Here is a 13,283-nt window from a genome sequence, read left to right as displayed (position 1 = left end):
TCAGCCAGACTGCTCTTGAACTAACTCTGTAATTCGGGCAGGTTTTACACTTATTATCCTCCTGCCTCAGCCTCCTGAGTATGGGAAAAGGACTATGAGAGGACACTCATTCAGGGTAACAGCCATTGCTGTAGCCCTCCCACCCTGGGGAGCTCTATCTCCAGTGACTACCCTACAGCAAGTGGGTCCACACAAGGACTCGGTGCCAACTTCGGGAGATAAGGAAGAGATAAGGAGAAGCTAAAATGATGACAGGCATCAGCTGCCATTAATACCCACAACTCCACAGCTGCCTCCCCCTTCCCTTCCTTCTCTCCCTTCATCTTCTTTAGACGGGGTCTCACTATGTAACCACGGCTGATCTCGAATTCTTCATTCGCCTTTCTCAGCTTTCCAAGTGCAGGAATTACAGGCATGTACCACCACAGCCAGTCTAATCCAGCTTGATGAGGAGACTGGATAACCCATTCTCTGCCTTGGGGTGCTTGCTTGGGGGCTGAGGTCCTTGGAAAATGATCACAAGGAGGCAATCTGTAGATCAGCACCAAGGACAGCGATCAGTGTGGCCCTTGAGACTCCTTGATGTCAGATGTTCAGCCTGAAGAGATGTGGCCGGTGCCTTGTGAGACGACGTCCCTTTCTCCTCGGCATAGCTAGAACTCCATTGCCACTCCTTAAGAACTAGGAAGCCAAACATTGGTGTGAATGAATGCACACGAAGGGGAGGGATGAACAACTTCCCTGGAAAGAAATTATACAATGTGCACCACCCCCAATGGTGAGCCAGTCTCCAGCCTGGTTCTGTGAAGGTTGATCTTGAGGGACCTCTGTGGCCACATGGGTCTCTTATTTGGAAGATCATGGTGTCCCTTAGTGAAGGGGCTGTTTGGAGACCACACAGAGCACGGTTTTCAGGAAGGAGCTGGTGACTTGTCACTGGCAGCACCAGCCACAGCCAGTCTCAGTCCCAGCCATGCCACTCACTGACTGTACAAATGTAGGCAAATCCCCCAGGCTCTCCAAACAGCTGGCTCAGTGCCATTAATAAGGTGCAAACTAAGACTTCCTCTAGATGAGTGAGGTAACACATGTAAGATACCAGGAGAGTGCCCACCAGCAATACAAACACACACAATCCTCAAACAGCCTTACCCGGTTCAACAGGGCAGGTACTCAGAAACTGGGATTTGAAGAAAACATTTGTTAAAGAATAATAAACTCCCCAAGGCTGACCGGGGTTTGTGGAAGTCAGCTGATGTCCTGGCTGGGAGAGGGGTGCCGTAGTTTGGATATGATTTGGTTGTTCCCCCAAAGATCTGTAAGTGGGACCTGGCGGGAGGTCACTGAGTCACAGGGACCCTATCATCAGGAGAGAGGAGTCAGTTCTCTGGAGAGGTTTGAGTTCCCAGTCCAAAGCTCTTCCTTTTTCTCTCCACAGAGTGACTGACTACTTGCCCCAGTCACACCAGTTGTCGGTGGTCACTGCTGGATTCTGGAATGCCTGCCTCTGTCACAGCACTCAGGAGCTGGGGTGCAGCCGGCACACCTGCCACACCCCCTGAAAAACTGGATGTACAGCCAGGGTCCCGAGGAACAGACAGTTGTGACCACCAGGGACTGATCCTTGTGGGTAGATGGCGTCACCAGGAGAGATCACCAGGTCTGTCTCCATCACACAGCCGATTCCTGCCTGCACATATCGCTGGTGGGCGGGTCCAAGGCGGTAGCTATTCAGCAGCTAAGTGGAAACCAGCACCAGCTGTTTAGGAGCCCAGGGCATTGGAATCCAGGCTGCAGGGGCCCTTGGAACTGTAAGAGGTTGGGTTGGGGTTTGGAAACGCACGCTGGCCTGTTTGGGAGAAGCCTTGGGGATCCTAAACTGAGCACTGTCGGCAGTCAGTCATGGATAGTGTTGGGCCCTAGGATGGTGCCAGGCCAGGTGACATCACCGGGAAACCCTCACTCAGGTGTGGAATCGTGGCTCAAAGCTGAGGTTTTTCCAGGAGCCCTCAGTGCTGCAGCAACCCTTGGCTCTCTGCTTCTCATTCCTGTTGCTACCTCAGTCTGCACTAGTGAAAGTGGCCAAGGAAAGACCCCCGAGACAAGCCTTTACTGGACTTGGCCTTGCAACACCAGAGAGGTAGCACAGAGTGTCTCACTGCCTTCTCACTGCTTTGCCCCTTAGTACCAATCATAGCAGGCGCTCCACCCAGGAAGCGCCCCCCTGTGGCCGAAGTAGAAATGGTTCTTCAAATCTGTGTTTACTAAAGTTTGGAACAGCTCCAAATAGCACTGTGGGGGGGGGGGGCGTCAGGCATCTGTGGAAGGAGCAAGTTCTCTGGTGATGGCATAGGGTGCTATGGGGTGGTGTCACGACTGTTTATTGAAGAAGGAGGTCCCAGCCCACTCTGGTGGTGCTGTTCCTGGGCAGGCGGTTCTGGGCTAACTCTGAAAGTCAGCTGAATGTAAGCAGTGCTCCTCCATGGCCTCTGCTTCTGTTCCTACCTTGAATTCCTGGCTTCCCTTGAGAATGGAGTTTAACCTGTGAAAGCAAACATTTTCTTCCAAGAACACAGGGTATCGCTGTGCCAGACATGACTGTGCAGGGATGACTGTGGAAGCATTTAGAACTTTGGACTGGCTTGCTGGCGCTTAATGGGCTATTGCAGGAGCTCTAAAAATGTTGTGTTTCAGAGGGAAGCCTGAGAGTCCAACACAGGCTTTTCTGGGACCATTTATGTGACTTCTTTTTTTAAGTAAGAATCTGGAAGTGGAGCTGGGCATTGGTGGCACACGCCTTTAATCCCAGCACTGAGAGGCAGAGGTAGGAAGATCTCTGTGGAATTTGGGACCAGCCTCATCAACAAAGTGAGTTCCAGGACAACTATGGTTATTATACTGAGAAACCCTGCCTTGAGAAACAAAAGAAAAAAATCTTGAAGTGAAGCCTTCTATGCTTAACAGAGAATGCACACTGGTTACCCAGGGCTGGAAAATCTACTGCGATTAATAACAGACCAGCATCATTGAGGAGAAATCTTCTAGGGAGAATTTCCTTAGAGTGATGACACAAAGTGATGGGCCAAGGGAGCCAAGGCCACACCTCAAGCTGGTAGATAAACTCGGTAATGTATTATAGCCTCCTTCGTGGTACTTGAAGACATGGAGAGGTTATGGAGAACAGCCAAGGCTTGGCACTATGTGGCAGGGTCACAGTCACCTTGGCAAGGCCAGGAGAGGCCATGGTAAAGGTATATCATCAGCTGCCATGGAAACCCCAGGGTTAGAGGGGTCATAGATGCTTCACACCATGTGGTCAGAGTCCCTGAAGGGAGGCCAGGGAACCACTGGTGAAGATATAGCCTTGGTTGCAGTGGAGACTCCAGTGTTGATTCCCGAACTGTAGGGTGACCACCAAGAGCCACAGCAGGTATGGAATGGAGCTGCCAAGCCTTCTGGACGAGCTGTGTGTGTTATGATGGGTGAGCCACAGAATTGGGGTTTTCCAAGCTTTGTGGAGCCTGGAAGCTAATGAGCGAGTCTAAGATGCTGGGAACTGGGCAATAGGATTTGATCTACACTTCTGGATTATAGCTTTGCTATGATTTTTTCTCCTGCAGTAAGAAAATATTTAACTGGTTTTGCTTTTGTTTATTTTATTTTACTTTACATGAGCCCACAATTAAGAGATTTTGGATTTTAAAAGAGACCTTGGATTTTTGAAGTTTTTGAATTTTCTAAGAGACTACAGGACTTTTAAAAAGCAGGCAAGTAAGCAGTACCCCTCCATGGTCTCTGCTTCAGTTTCTGTCTCTGGGATCCTGCCTCAGCTTCCTTCAGCAGATGTAAGCCACATAAACTCCCCACCACCACCAGGTTGTTCTGGGAAATGAACTTCAGGAGGCAAAACATGTTATCGTAAAGGACTTACCAAAACTAACATTGATTTGGACAGATTTTAATAATTTTAACAGTGCTTTACTCCTGTCTGCCTCACTCCAATGTGGGTGCTGATATAACGCATGCTTTTTCTCTCAACAGATTACAGCTGGATAGATTCCTCAGCTCTGACATGCTAGTTCCCAGAAAGCAAGCCAACAGGCTCTGAGCTGGGAGCGCCCGTAAACCACAGAGGATGGGCACGTGGATGGTGACACAAGAATCTTCAACAGTCTAGGCGTGGATGGTGCTACTCATAGCAGGCTTTCAACCATGCCACTGAATGAATTAATGAATGAGTGGGTGAGTGAATGAATGAGTAGATGGAGAAAGCAAGAGAATGAGGAATGCAAGGAAGGACTTTGTTTGCTCAGCTGGTCAGGACTGCCACATCCCATAAACATACTAACAGTCATTTTGCATAGAGAGACAGAGGGCTGGTGTAGACAACCTGCTCCAATGGCTGGAACTGGGCCTGATCCCAGCTGCCGAGTTATAGCTGGCCTGCCTGGGGCCTCTTATGCTTGGTTTGAGTTGTCTATACCCAGAGCTCAGCCATTCTTCCATTTTGGACCTGAGGATGAGGTTCCACTCCTGTCGATGGAGATGGGAAATGGGAGACCCTCCCATAGAAAGCTTCCTGACTGATATGAAGCTCCCTGCAAGTTACTCAAGCCCCAAGAACAAAAGAAATATAAGCTCCTGCCTGGATAATGTAAACCAGCTGAATAAAATGGAGAACCCCAAGCAAGAGAAGAAAAAGGAAGCACCTTCAAAGATTTATGAAGCAACTGAGACAGAAATTTTTGACAGCTTGACTTTCCCTTATTGGTCCCATTTCTCACCTTATTTGCATCCCCACAGTTAGCCAATCAGGACCCAAGAGTTTGATGGGAAAGAAAGAGAAGACTGCCTTTGAGACTCACTGGAGATGGACTCAGCAGAGGCTCCACACATGAGGCCCTGCCCAGCTTCCCATCCCCTTTGCACAAGGAGCTCACTCTAGCCAGCCTCCAGGACTTAGTTGCAAGCAGGGGGACTCATTTCTGCCTCAACCCCTAAACTAGGGCTGAGAGTGGGAATTCCTTCATGCAGCTGCTTCCAGCCTTGCAGACTCCTCCAGCTCCCATTGGGGAGCTACTTTCTACAGACTTGCCCTGCCAGGCATAGCTCTCAGTTAACACCCGAAGTACCACCATGCCCCCAGCTTCCCTGAGCCGCAACACTTCTCAGGGAAGTAAGGGCTCATGGCTGGCATCTCACCGAGAGCTCAAACCTGATCTATTTGAAAGGTCAAATTCTAGGTGGCAATCTTTTTGTTATTTAACACATTCAAAATTGTTATCCTGAGATTGAACACCCCCCAATGTTTGCCTACTCCATCCTTGGAGGGAGGGTAGGACAAAAACATGGTTGGAGACAAAAGATGGTTCCCCACCAACCACTTCACTGTGGTGTCCCCAGGAGTGAAAGCTTAACGGGTCTGCAGAGGGCAGAGTGAGACATGGCAGAGTGAGCCCCGTGTTTCACCCCAGACAGAGTGACTAGCAGATGAGCCCCTCTGTAATGAGCTGCCATTTCTTTTTCCATCGTGTGCTCAACCTCCTCAGCCTAGGATGAGGAGAGTAGGAAAGATGAACCCCGTCTCCCAGGTCTGAGCCAGTGACCTGAACCAGCCTCCCTGACCTTCCCACAGCACAGCTGGTCACACCATAGGGAGCACAAAGGACTAAACAGAAACAAGGAGTGGCAACAAACTCCTTGAGAGAGAATTCGAAAGGGTGGGCATATGAGGAAATCACAGAGACAGCAGCGGAAAGGAAAGAATAGCCCACTCCAGGGTTCTACAGGCTTCCAAGCTCTCATGCATGCAAGTCAATGCTGCAGGGGAATGGATGCATGCAAGTCCTTGCTGCAGGGGAATGGATACATGCAAGTCCTTGCTGCAGGGAGTGGATGCATGCAAGTCCTTGCTGCAGAGGAATGGATGTATGCAAGTCCTTGCTGCGGGGGAATGGATACATGCAAGTCCTTGCTGCAGGGGGTGGATGCATGCAAGTCCATGCTGTAGGGAAATGTATACATGCAAGTCCATGCTGCGGGGGAATGGATACATGCAAGTCCTTGCTGCAGGGGAATGGATGCATGCAAGTCCTTGCTGCAGGGAGTGGATGCATGCAAGTCCTTGCTGCAGAGGAATGGATGTATGCAAGTCCTTGCTGCGGGGGAATGGATATATGCAAGTCCTTGCTGCAGGGAGTGGATGCATGCAAGTCCTTGCTGCAGAGGAGTGGGGTATGTATGTATCTTCTGTCTGTGCAAGTGCCCACACCAGCACCAGGACTGTGAACCACTGTGCCACAGCAGTCAGCAGGTATAGTGGCTGTGTGGGCACTGCCAGTGAGGCACCGGGGGCTGTCAAGAATATCTGCAAAGTTCTCATGCCTGGGACTCCGTGTGGGGAGGCTCTTGGACATTTTGATTCTATGAGGTCCCATAGGCACCTTCTAGCTTGCTTGTCAGTAGGAAATGTGACTGTTCTCAGACACGTGAGGGGATCTCAGTGTACAAGGAACTGTCTCAGCACGATCCGTGCCCATCCCCATGGCAACATTTGGGAAGAGAAATGACACGTCCATTTTTTGGGTTTTGGGTTTTGGTTTATTTGTTTTGTTTTTTTACAGAGAACAGAATAAAATCAATGAGGTTGGAATTCTAGTTCCTTGCTACCACAATTGGCGAAATAACAAAATAAATTCCAAAACTTCTGCGGAAGGCGTAGTGTGCTCAAGTGTGTAAGGAGATGTGCCAGATGCTGAGAGCAGTGCAGTCCGTGCCTTCCTCAACTTGCAGAATCACAGGACACCCTGGCCTTGGAGGCCAGACGGAGCCTGGACACCACCACTAGAACAGCAGTCGAACTTTGGGAAGCGCATCACTAGGGCTCACAGATGAGCTAGCTGCCTCTCCCTGTCGCCTAGGAAGGAGCAGCAGGAAGAGCTGCATCATCCTCACCTGGTAAACAGGAAATGAAAAGTCATGAATGAGCTCACAGCCCTGAGCCACCAATTGAACACACACCCAAGAAAACAAGCACCACAAAGAATGAAGCCTGCGCTTCCCTGGAAACGTTCAAGGGCCCACAGGCAACTGAACAAACACAATTAAGACTTTAGAAGAAGCATAATTAGTGCCCCCACAGAAATGTGTGTGCATAGAAGATGGGAAAGCATTCAGTTACAAATAATAACTACATCCAGATTGGAAAGGAGGAAAATAAAAACATGTACAGACCCTATATGTAGAAAATCCTAAGGAATGCAATACACTGCATACAATTACTAGAGCTAGGGGAACATGCAGCACAGTAAAAGGGTACTACAAGACCAAATTTTAAAAATCAGGTTTCTTTTCAGACAAAGTCTTGTTATAATATCACGAAAACTAGAAAATAAAGGTAAGAAAGGACAAAACTGGAACTCAACCTCAGACCATACATTAAAAATTAACTGGAAATTATCTAAAACTTTAACATAAGAACTAAGACTATGTAACTCTTAGAAGAAAATAGGGGAAACGTTCAGCATTGAATCTTACAGAGATTTCTTGCGTTAGAAACTCCAATGTGTTAGCACCTTTCAACAGTGCTGGTGGGAATGCTAAAGCAAGGCGACTAGAATGAAAATTAGGTGGTCTCACCACGTCCAGAACAACTAAACAGAGGGACTGCTTATCACCTAGCACTCCTAATCCTCGGTAGACACCAACATTTGGTCACCAGCATCACTCACAGAAGCCAAACCATGGCAACAACACACGTGATGGTTAACTGACATAATGTGTAAAAAGCGTGTGCTCACTACAGTGGACTATCAGTCTGCAAAGGAATGATGAGCTACATGCAACAACATAGATGATCCGTGGAAACACTACACTAAATACGGCAACACATGAAGAAGATGGTGAGAGATTCCTTCCTGAAGAGCTCAGGACAGCACTCTCTCTGACCCTGAAGGAGATTAGAGACTGCCAGGGGCTGGAGAAGGGTCCGTCAGGAAGAGTCTCTAAACATGCATCCACCTCTGAGCTCGGCTCCCAGACCTGGATAGAGGAGTTGCTAAACACTGTATTAGCACATATTAGTGATAAATGATGATGGATTTTATTACAATGTTTTCATAATGCATGTAATGATCACATTCGCCCTTCACCCTCTCTCTTATCCCCTTCCTGCTAATTCACTTCCTCTTTCAAAATTTCCCCCTTCTACTTAAAATGTCTCTACCTGCTTCCCCAGCCGCCATTAACTGCCTATGGATCCTCAGGGAGGGCGGGGCCTCATGAGCCCCTCCCCTTTCCATGGCAGGATGTTGATGGGCCCAATCCTGTGCAAGTCTGCCGTAGGTCACCTGTAGCTGCTGTGAGCTCCGGAGTGCAAAGGCCACTACAGGCCTAGAAGACAGTGCTCCACAGCGCTTCACCCCTCCTCTTTACGATGCCCTCTAAACCTTGGAGGGGTGATATGCGTCCCATTCAGGGCTGGGCATTCACTGATCTCACCACCTACACCAGGTATGAGGCCAGATATGCTGCCCACCGTGAAGACACTTCTAGATAAAAGTTTTGTTCAAGCCAGGTGTTGTTGGCACACCCCTTAATTCCCACCACTCTGGGAAGCAGAAGCAAGTGGTTTTCTGTGAGTTCAAGGCCAACCTGGTCTACAGAGTGAGTTCCAGGACAGCCAGGGCTACACAGAAAAAAATCCTATTTTGAGAAAAAAAAGAAGAAAGGAAGGAAGAAATGGAGAAGCTGAAGGCTTCATCTTTAAAGAGACACAAAAATCCCCCAGGTGTAAGCATGTATTTTATTTTATGTATATGAATGTTTCATCTGCACTTACCACATGCATGACTGGTGCTCACAGAAACCAAGAGATGGTGTCAGGTCCCCTGGAACTGGAGTTATAGATGGTTGTAAATCACCATGTGGATTCTGGGAATCAAACTGGTGTCCCCTAGAAGAGCAGCCAGTGCTCTTAACTGCCATCTCTCCAGCCCTGATAATAGGTGTTTCTTAATCACGTTCAAAAATCCATGCAGCCCATATTCAGCAGCCTCAAAACAGTGTCGTTAGTTAGAATACTTCCTCTTCAAATTACAAAGCATATTTCAGAATAACGTGTGTGTATATGTGTGTGTAAGACAGAGATACCCCAGGACCTCAGACACGTGAAGCAAGACAGTGCCCCTGTGCCTTGCCCTCATCCCTGAACTAAGGTTTTCGTTGTTTCCTTTTAGTTTTGTTTTTTTGAGACAGTCTCTCTATGTTGCCCTGGCTGGCCTGGAACTTGATGTATAGAACATCTCAGCCTCAAACACCCAGAGATGCTCCTGCCTCTGCCTCGTGAGTGTTGGGATTAAAGGTGTGCACCACCACATCTGGCTCTTTTTTTAAAACTGGGTCTATAGCCCGGTTGGCCTAGAATTTACAAAATCCTCCCATGTCAGCCACCCAAGGAGAGGGATTGCAGGCCTGGGCCACCATGACTAGCTCTAAAACATCACAGTCAAATTGTCAGCCACTTAGAAAGGAATGACATAACGCCCTTCTTTTTAAACTTCTAAACTTTTTTCAAAGCAGTAACCAGAGGCTAGGATACATTTATTAGAGAAAATGAAGATTAGAAATGAACAGACTACTTGCATAGTCCAAAATACTGCTACATTTAAAACAAGCTCAAGAAAGTTGAGCAAAGTAATTGATAAGGAAGAAAAATGAAATGGAAGTCAAAGATGCAAACCCAAGGCAGACCCTCCAAACACAGCTGAGCTCTGCAGTGGGACAGACATGGGGGCTCCACACTGAGCAAGCCTGCTTCTCCTTGTTTGGTTCAATCTGGTCAGATGCACGAGAGCAAACAGAAGTGGAGACTATCAGGGACGATGAAAGACAATGAGGGACATTAAGTAACCTCAGTAGGTCACTATGCATGTGATGCAGAGGTTTGAAACACAAGGAAATGAGATGATAGGAAAACATGAAGAAGAGCATACAGGAACCCTCGGCTCCTGCTTCCACATGTTGTCTGTACTGGGGAAGGAGCTCAGCCTCCCTTGCCTTTGGTTCAGCAACCACAGCCCCACCTCCAGACTCTAGCAGCGTCCGACTGCCCTGGGACTGATTAGAAAGTCAGAGGGGGCAGGGATGCGACTCAGTTGGTAGAGCGCTTGTCTCACATACACGAAGGCGTGACAAGTGTGGTGGTTTGAACAGGAATGGCCCCCATGGACTCGTGTGTCTGAATGCTTGGCCCATAGGGAGTGGACCTATTAGGAGGTGTGGCCTTATTGGAGAAAGTGGGTCACTATCAGGATGGGCTTTGGCATCTCAGATGTTCGAGCTGGGCCTGGTGTGGCGTTCACTTCTGCTGCCTATGGATCAAGATGCAGAACTCTCAGCTACCTCTCCAGCACCGGAAGATGGATCAGAAATTCAAGGTCAACCTTGGCTACACACACGGGAGTCCAAGTCTAGCCTGGGCTACGTGAGAAGCATTTCTATCAGAAGCACATAGAAATGTAAACCTGGGTGAGAACTGGTCTGAAGATGTGTGGGTGGAACTTTCACAAACATTTCTAAAACTGGTTCTTGCAGCTCTCCTTTCCAGCGGAACTGAGGCACTGCTGGGAAGGCGCCTCTGCGGTGGTGCTGCTGGGAAGGCGCCACACTTCAGGGGGACTGTCGGAGAAGCGGCACAGCCTGAACTGTTGGTGAAAACTGAGAAAGCAGTTCCTTCCCTCTCCTCATCTGTCAGCTGTCAGGGTGAAAGCCATATACTACCCTTCCACGGTCTGAAGAAAAGTCACAGAGAAAAAAGAAAGAGATAAAACATCACTGAAAATAAGTTGAAGAAGAAAAATTGATGCAAAAGACTAAGAAGCTTCATTGACCCTACCTCAAAGCGACATGGCACATAAAATCAGTGACAAAAGACCCTGGGTCCCAGAAGGACAAATCACTGGACAAGCCCAACCTAAAGTGGCAGATGAATCCATGAATGAAATTCCCAACTAGTACCACAGCTAAGAAAGTGACAAGATGCAGAAGTATGCCACATGAAGGGAGGTCTCCAAACAAGAGTCCTGGTCCCCACACACCTGTGGCAAGAAGAGTATCACCCTGCCAAGTGCAGAGACCCCAGGAGCATCAGAGCCTGGATCTCAGGTGAAGGCCAAGAGAGCAAGTCAGAAACGGAACTGAAAGGGAAAAGGAAACTTCACTGAAAAATAAAATAAAAAACCCAATGCAAACGCCAAGAAAACCTGGAGCCAGGTTCTCCACTACTGTCAGGAAACTGCAAGAGAAGTGCCTAGCATTCCCAGAGAAGTGGAAAGAAGCAAAAATGGGACCTCACAACGCCCCGTCAAGTCAGGGCCTCAACAGAAAGGACACATCAGAGCTACCTGGAAAGTCCAAAGGCTGGTGCTTGCAATCCTAACACCCAGGAGACTGAGCAGGACTGTGGCTGAGGAGAGGTAGCCTGAGCTATTTGCTGACTTCCAGTCCAGCCAGGCTTCAAACACATTGTGTGTGTCAACAACAAAGCTTCCTGAAGAACTTTCAAAGACTGTCTGGTTGGGGCCTAGGATGTAGCTCTATGGTGGAGTGCTAAGCTGAGTTTAAATACTAATACTGAAAAATAACAACAAAACCACCTTGGAGGTGCACATGTGTAATCTCAGCACTCAGGAGACCAGTGGAGACTGTGAGCTAGGGACAACCTGGGTCACACAAGATCCCATCTCAAAATCAAAAGAAAACCATGGATTCAGGGCTGGGCTGTAGCTCAGCAGAGTGTTTGCCTAGTCTGCTCAAAACTCTCTATTTGATCCCCGGGTGATAAAAACAAATGCCAACTCTGATTGTAGCTTTTTCTGAGGGCAAGGTTTAAAACCTCCATGGGTAATTTTGACAAATGTTCCTGTTAATAAAAAAATAAAAATAATAGTGATTTAAAGTAAAACCTATTTTTAATTACACAAAATAATCCAAACAAATGAGAAAGCCACAGAAGACAGGAATAACAGGGTAGGAAACAGAGAAGAATCAGGATTTACCATGAAATGCTGTCAAACAATGGGACTTTCTATCTAGAAAATTGAACTAACAACCTAAAGAAAAACTAGGTCACAAAACAAAACAAATCAAATCCATTAAGGGGCTGCCTGCCTGTATAAACCTCCCAGCTATCAGCTATGGTGAATTATAATATACAAAGACAGGTGTCAATCATGATAGCAACTCAACCCCTTGGCTGGAGTAAATCCAACAAAACAGAGCAGGACCTACACAGATAGGAGTATAAATAATGTGTGTGTGTGTGTATGCATTTTACTGGAAACTATGAATATATAAAACAGATCGTGTTCCCTGATGGGAGGATTAAATATGATACAAATGTCAACCTTCCCAGTTTCATCTAATTCAGCATCAACTACCATCAAAGAGAAATCTCCCTGTGTAACTGACTGACTAATATTTGAAGAGGAAAACATGCAAGAATAGTAAAGGCAGACATCAAAAAGAAGAGAAGTGAGGTAAGAATTCTGTGACACACAAAATATATAATACACTATAGCACAGAAGAGCCAGAAGACAGAGGGCCTGCCCATTGCCACCTTCGGGGTATGACAGCCATTGCAATCATGAACTTACAGCAGCTACCTGGGTCTCAGCAAGACGGGCTGGTCAGCAGTCAGATGTGGATGGGGCAGACAATGGGGTCCTAGTCCTCCCCATTGAACTATCAATAGATTCTGTGAGGCGGGGGTCAATATCTTCTATTGCATACCCACTGAGGAGCTCACCGGGCTCCAGTGGATAGTCTCAAACCCACATTCACAATGATGGTCCTGGTCATACTCAGGGGGTGACAAAAAAAAAAAGGTAAGAATTTGAGGGTTTGTAGGGAGGAGGAAGAGAAGTTGACAGGGTGGGAGAGAGATAAGAATGCATTATATAAATGCATGGAACTGCCAAAGAAGAGATTTAATTAAAATATACATAATAAGCTACTATAATTGAAACAATATATAAAAGTTCATAAAATATATACTCACTTTGGAGGAGAATAGTGTCCTGAAACTGGCCACTACATTTAGGAGCCTCTTAAAAACTAAAAGTGGCCGGGCAGTGGTGGCGCATGCCTTTAGTCCCAGCACTCAGGAGGCAGAGGCAGGCGGATCTCTGTGAGTTCAAGGCTGGGCTGGACCGACAGCCTCCAAAACAATACAGAGAAACCCTGTGTCGTAAAAACAAAAAAAAAACTAAAAATGGCCAGAGGC

This window comes from Mesocricetus auratus, unplaced genomic scaffold (assembly GCF_017639785.1).
Source record: "Mesocricetus auratus isolate SY011 unplaced genomic scaffold, BCM_Maur_2.0 Super-Scaffold_100676, whole genome shotgun sequence".
Lineage (NCBI taxonomy): Eukaryota > Metazoa > Chordata > Mammalia > Rodentia > Cricetidae > Mesocricetus > Mesocricetus auratus.
Note: the sequence above shows the minus strand (reverse complement) of the source record.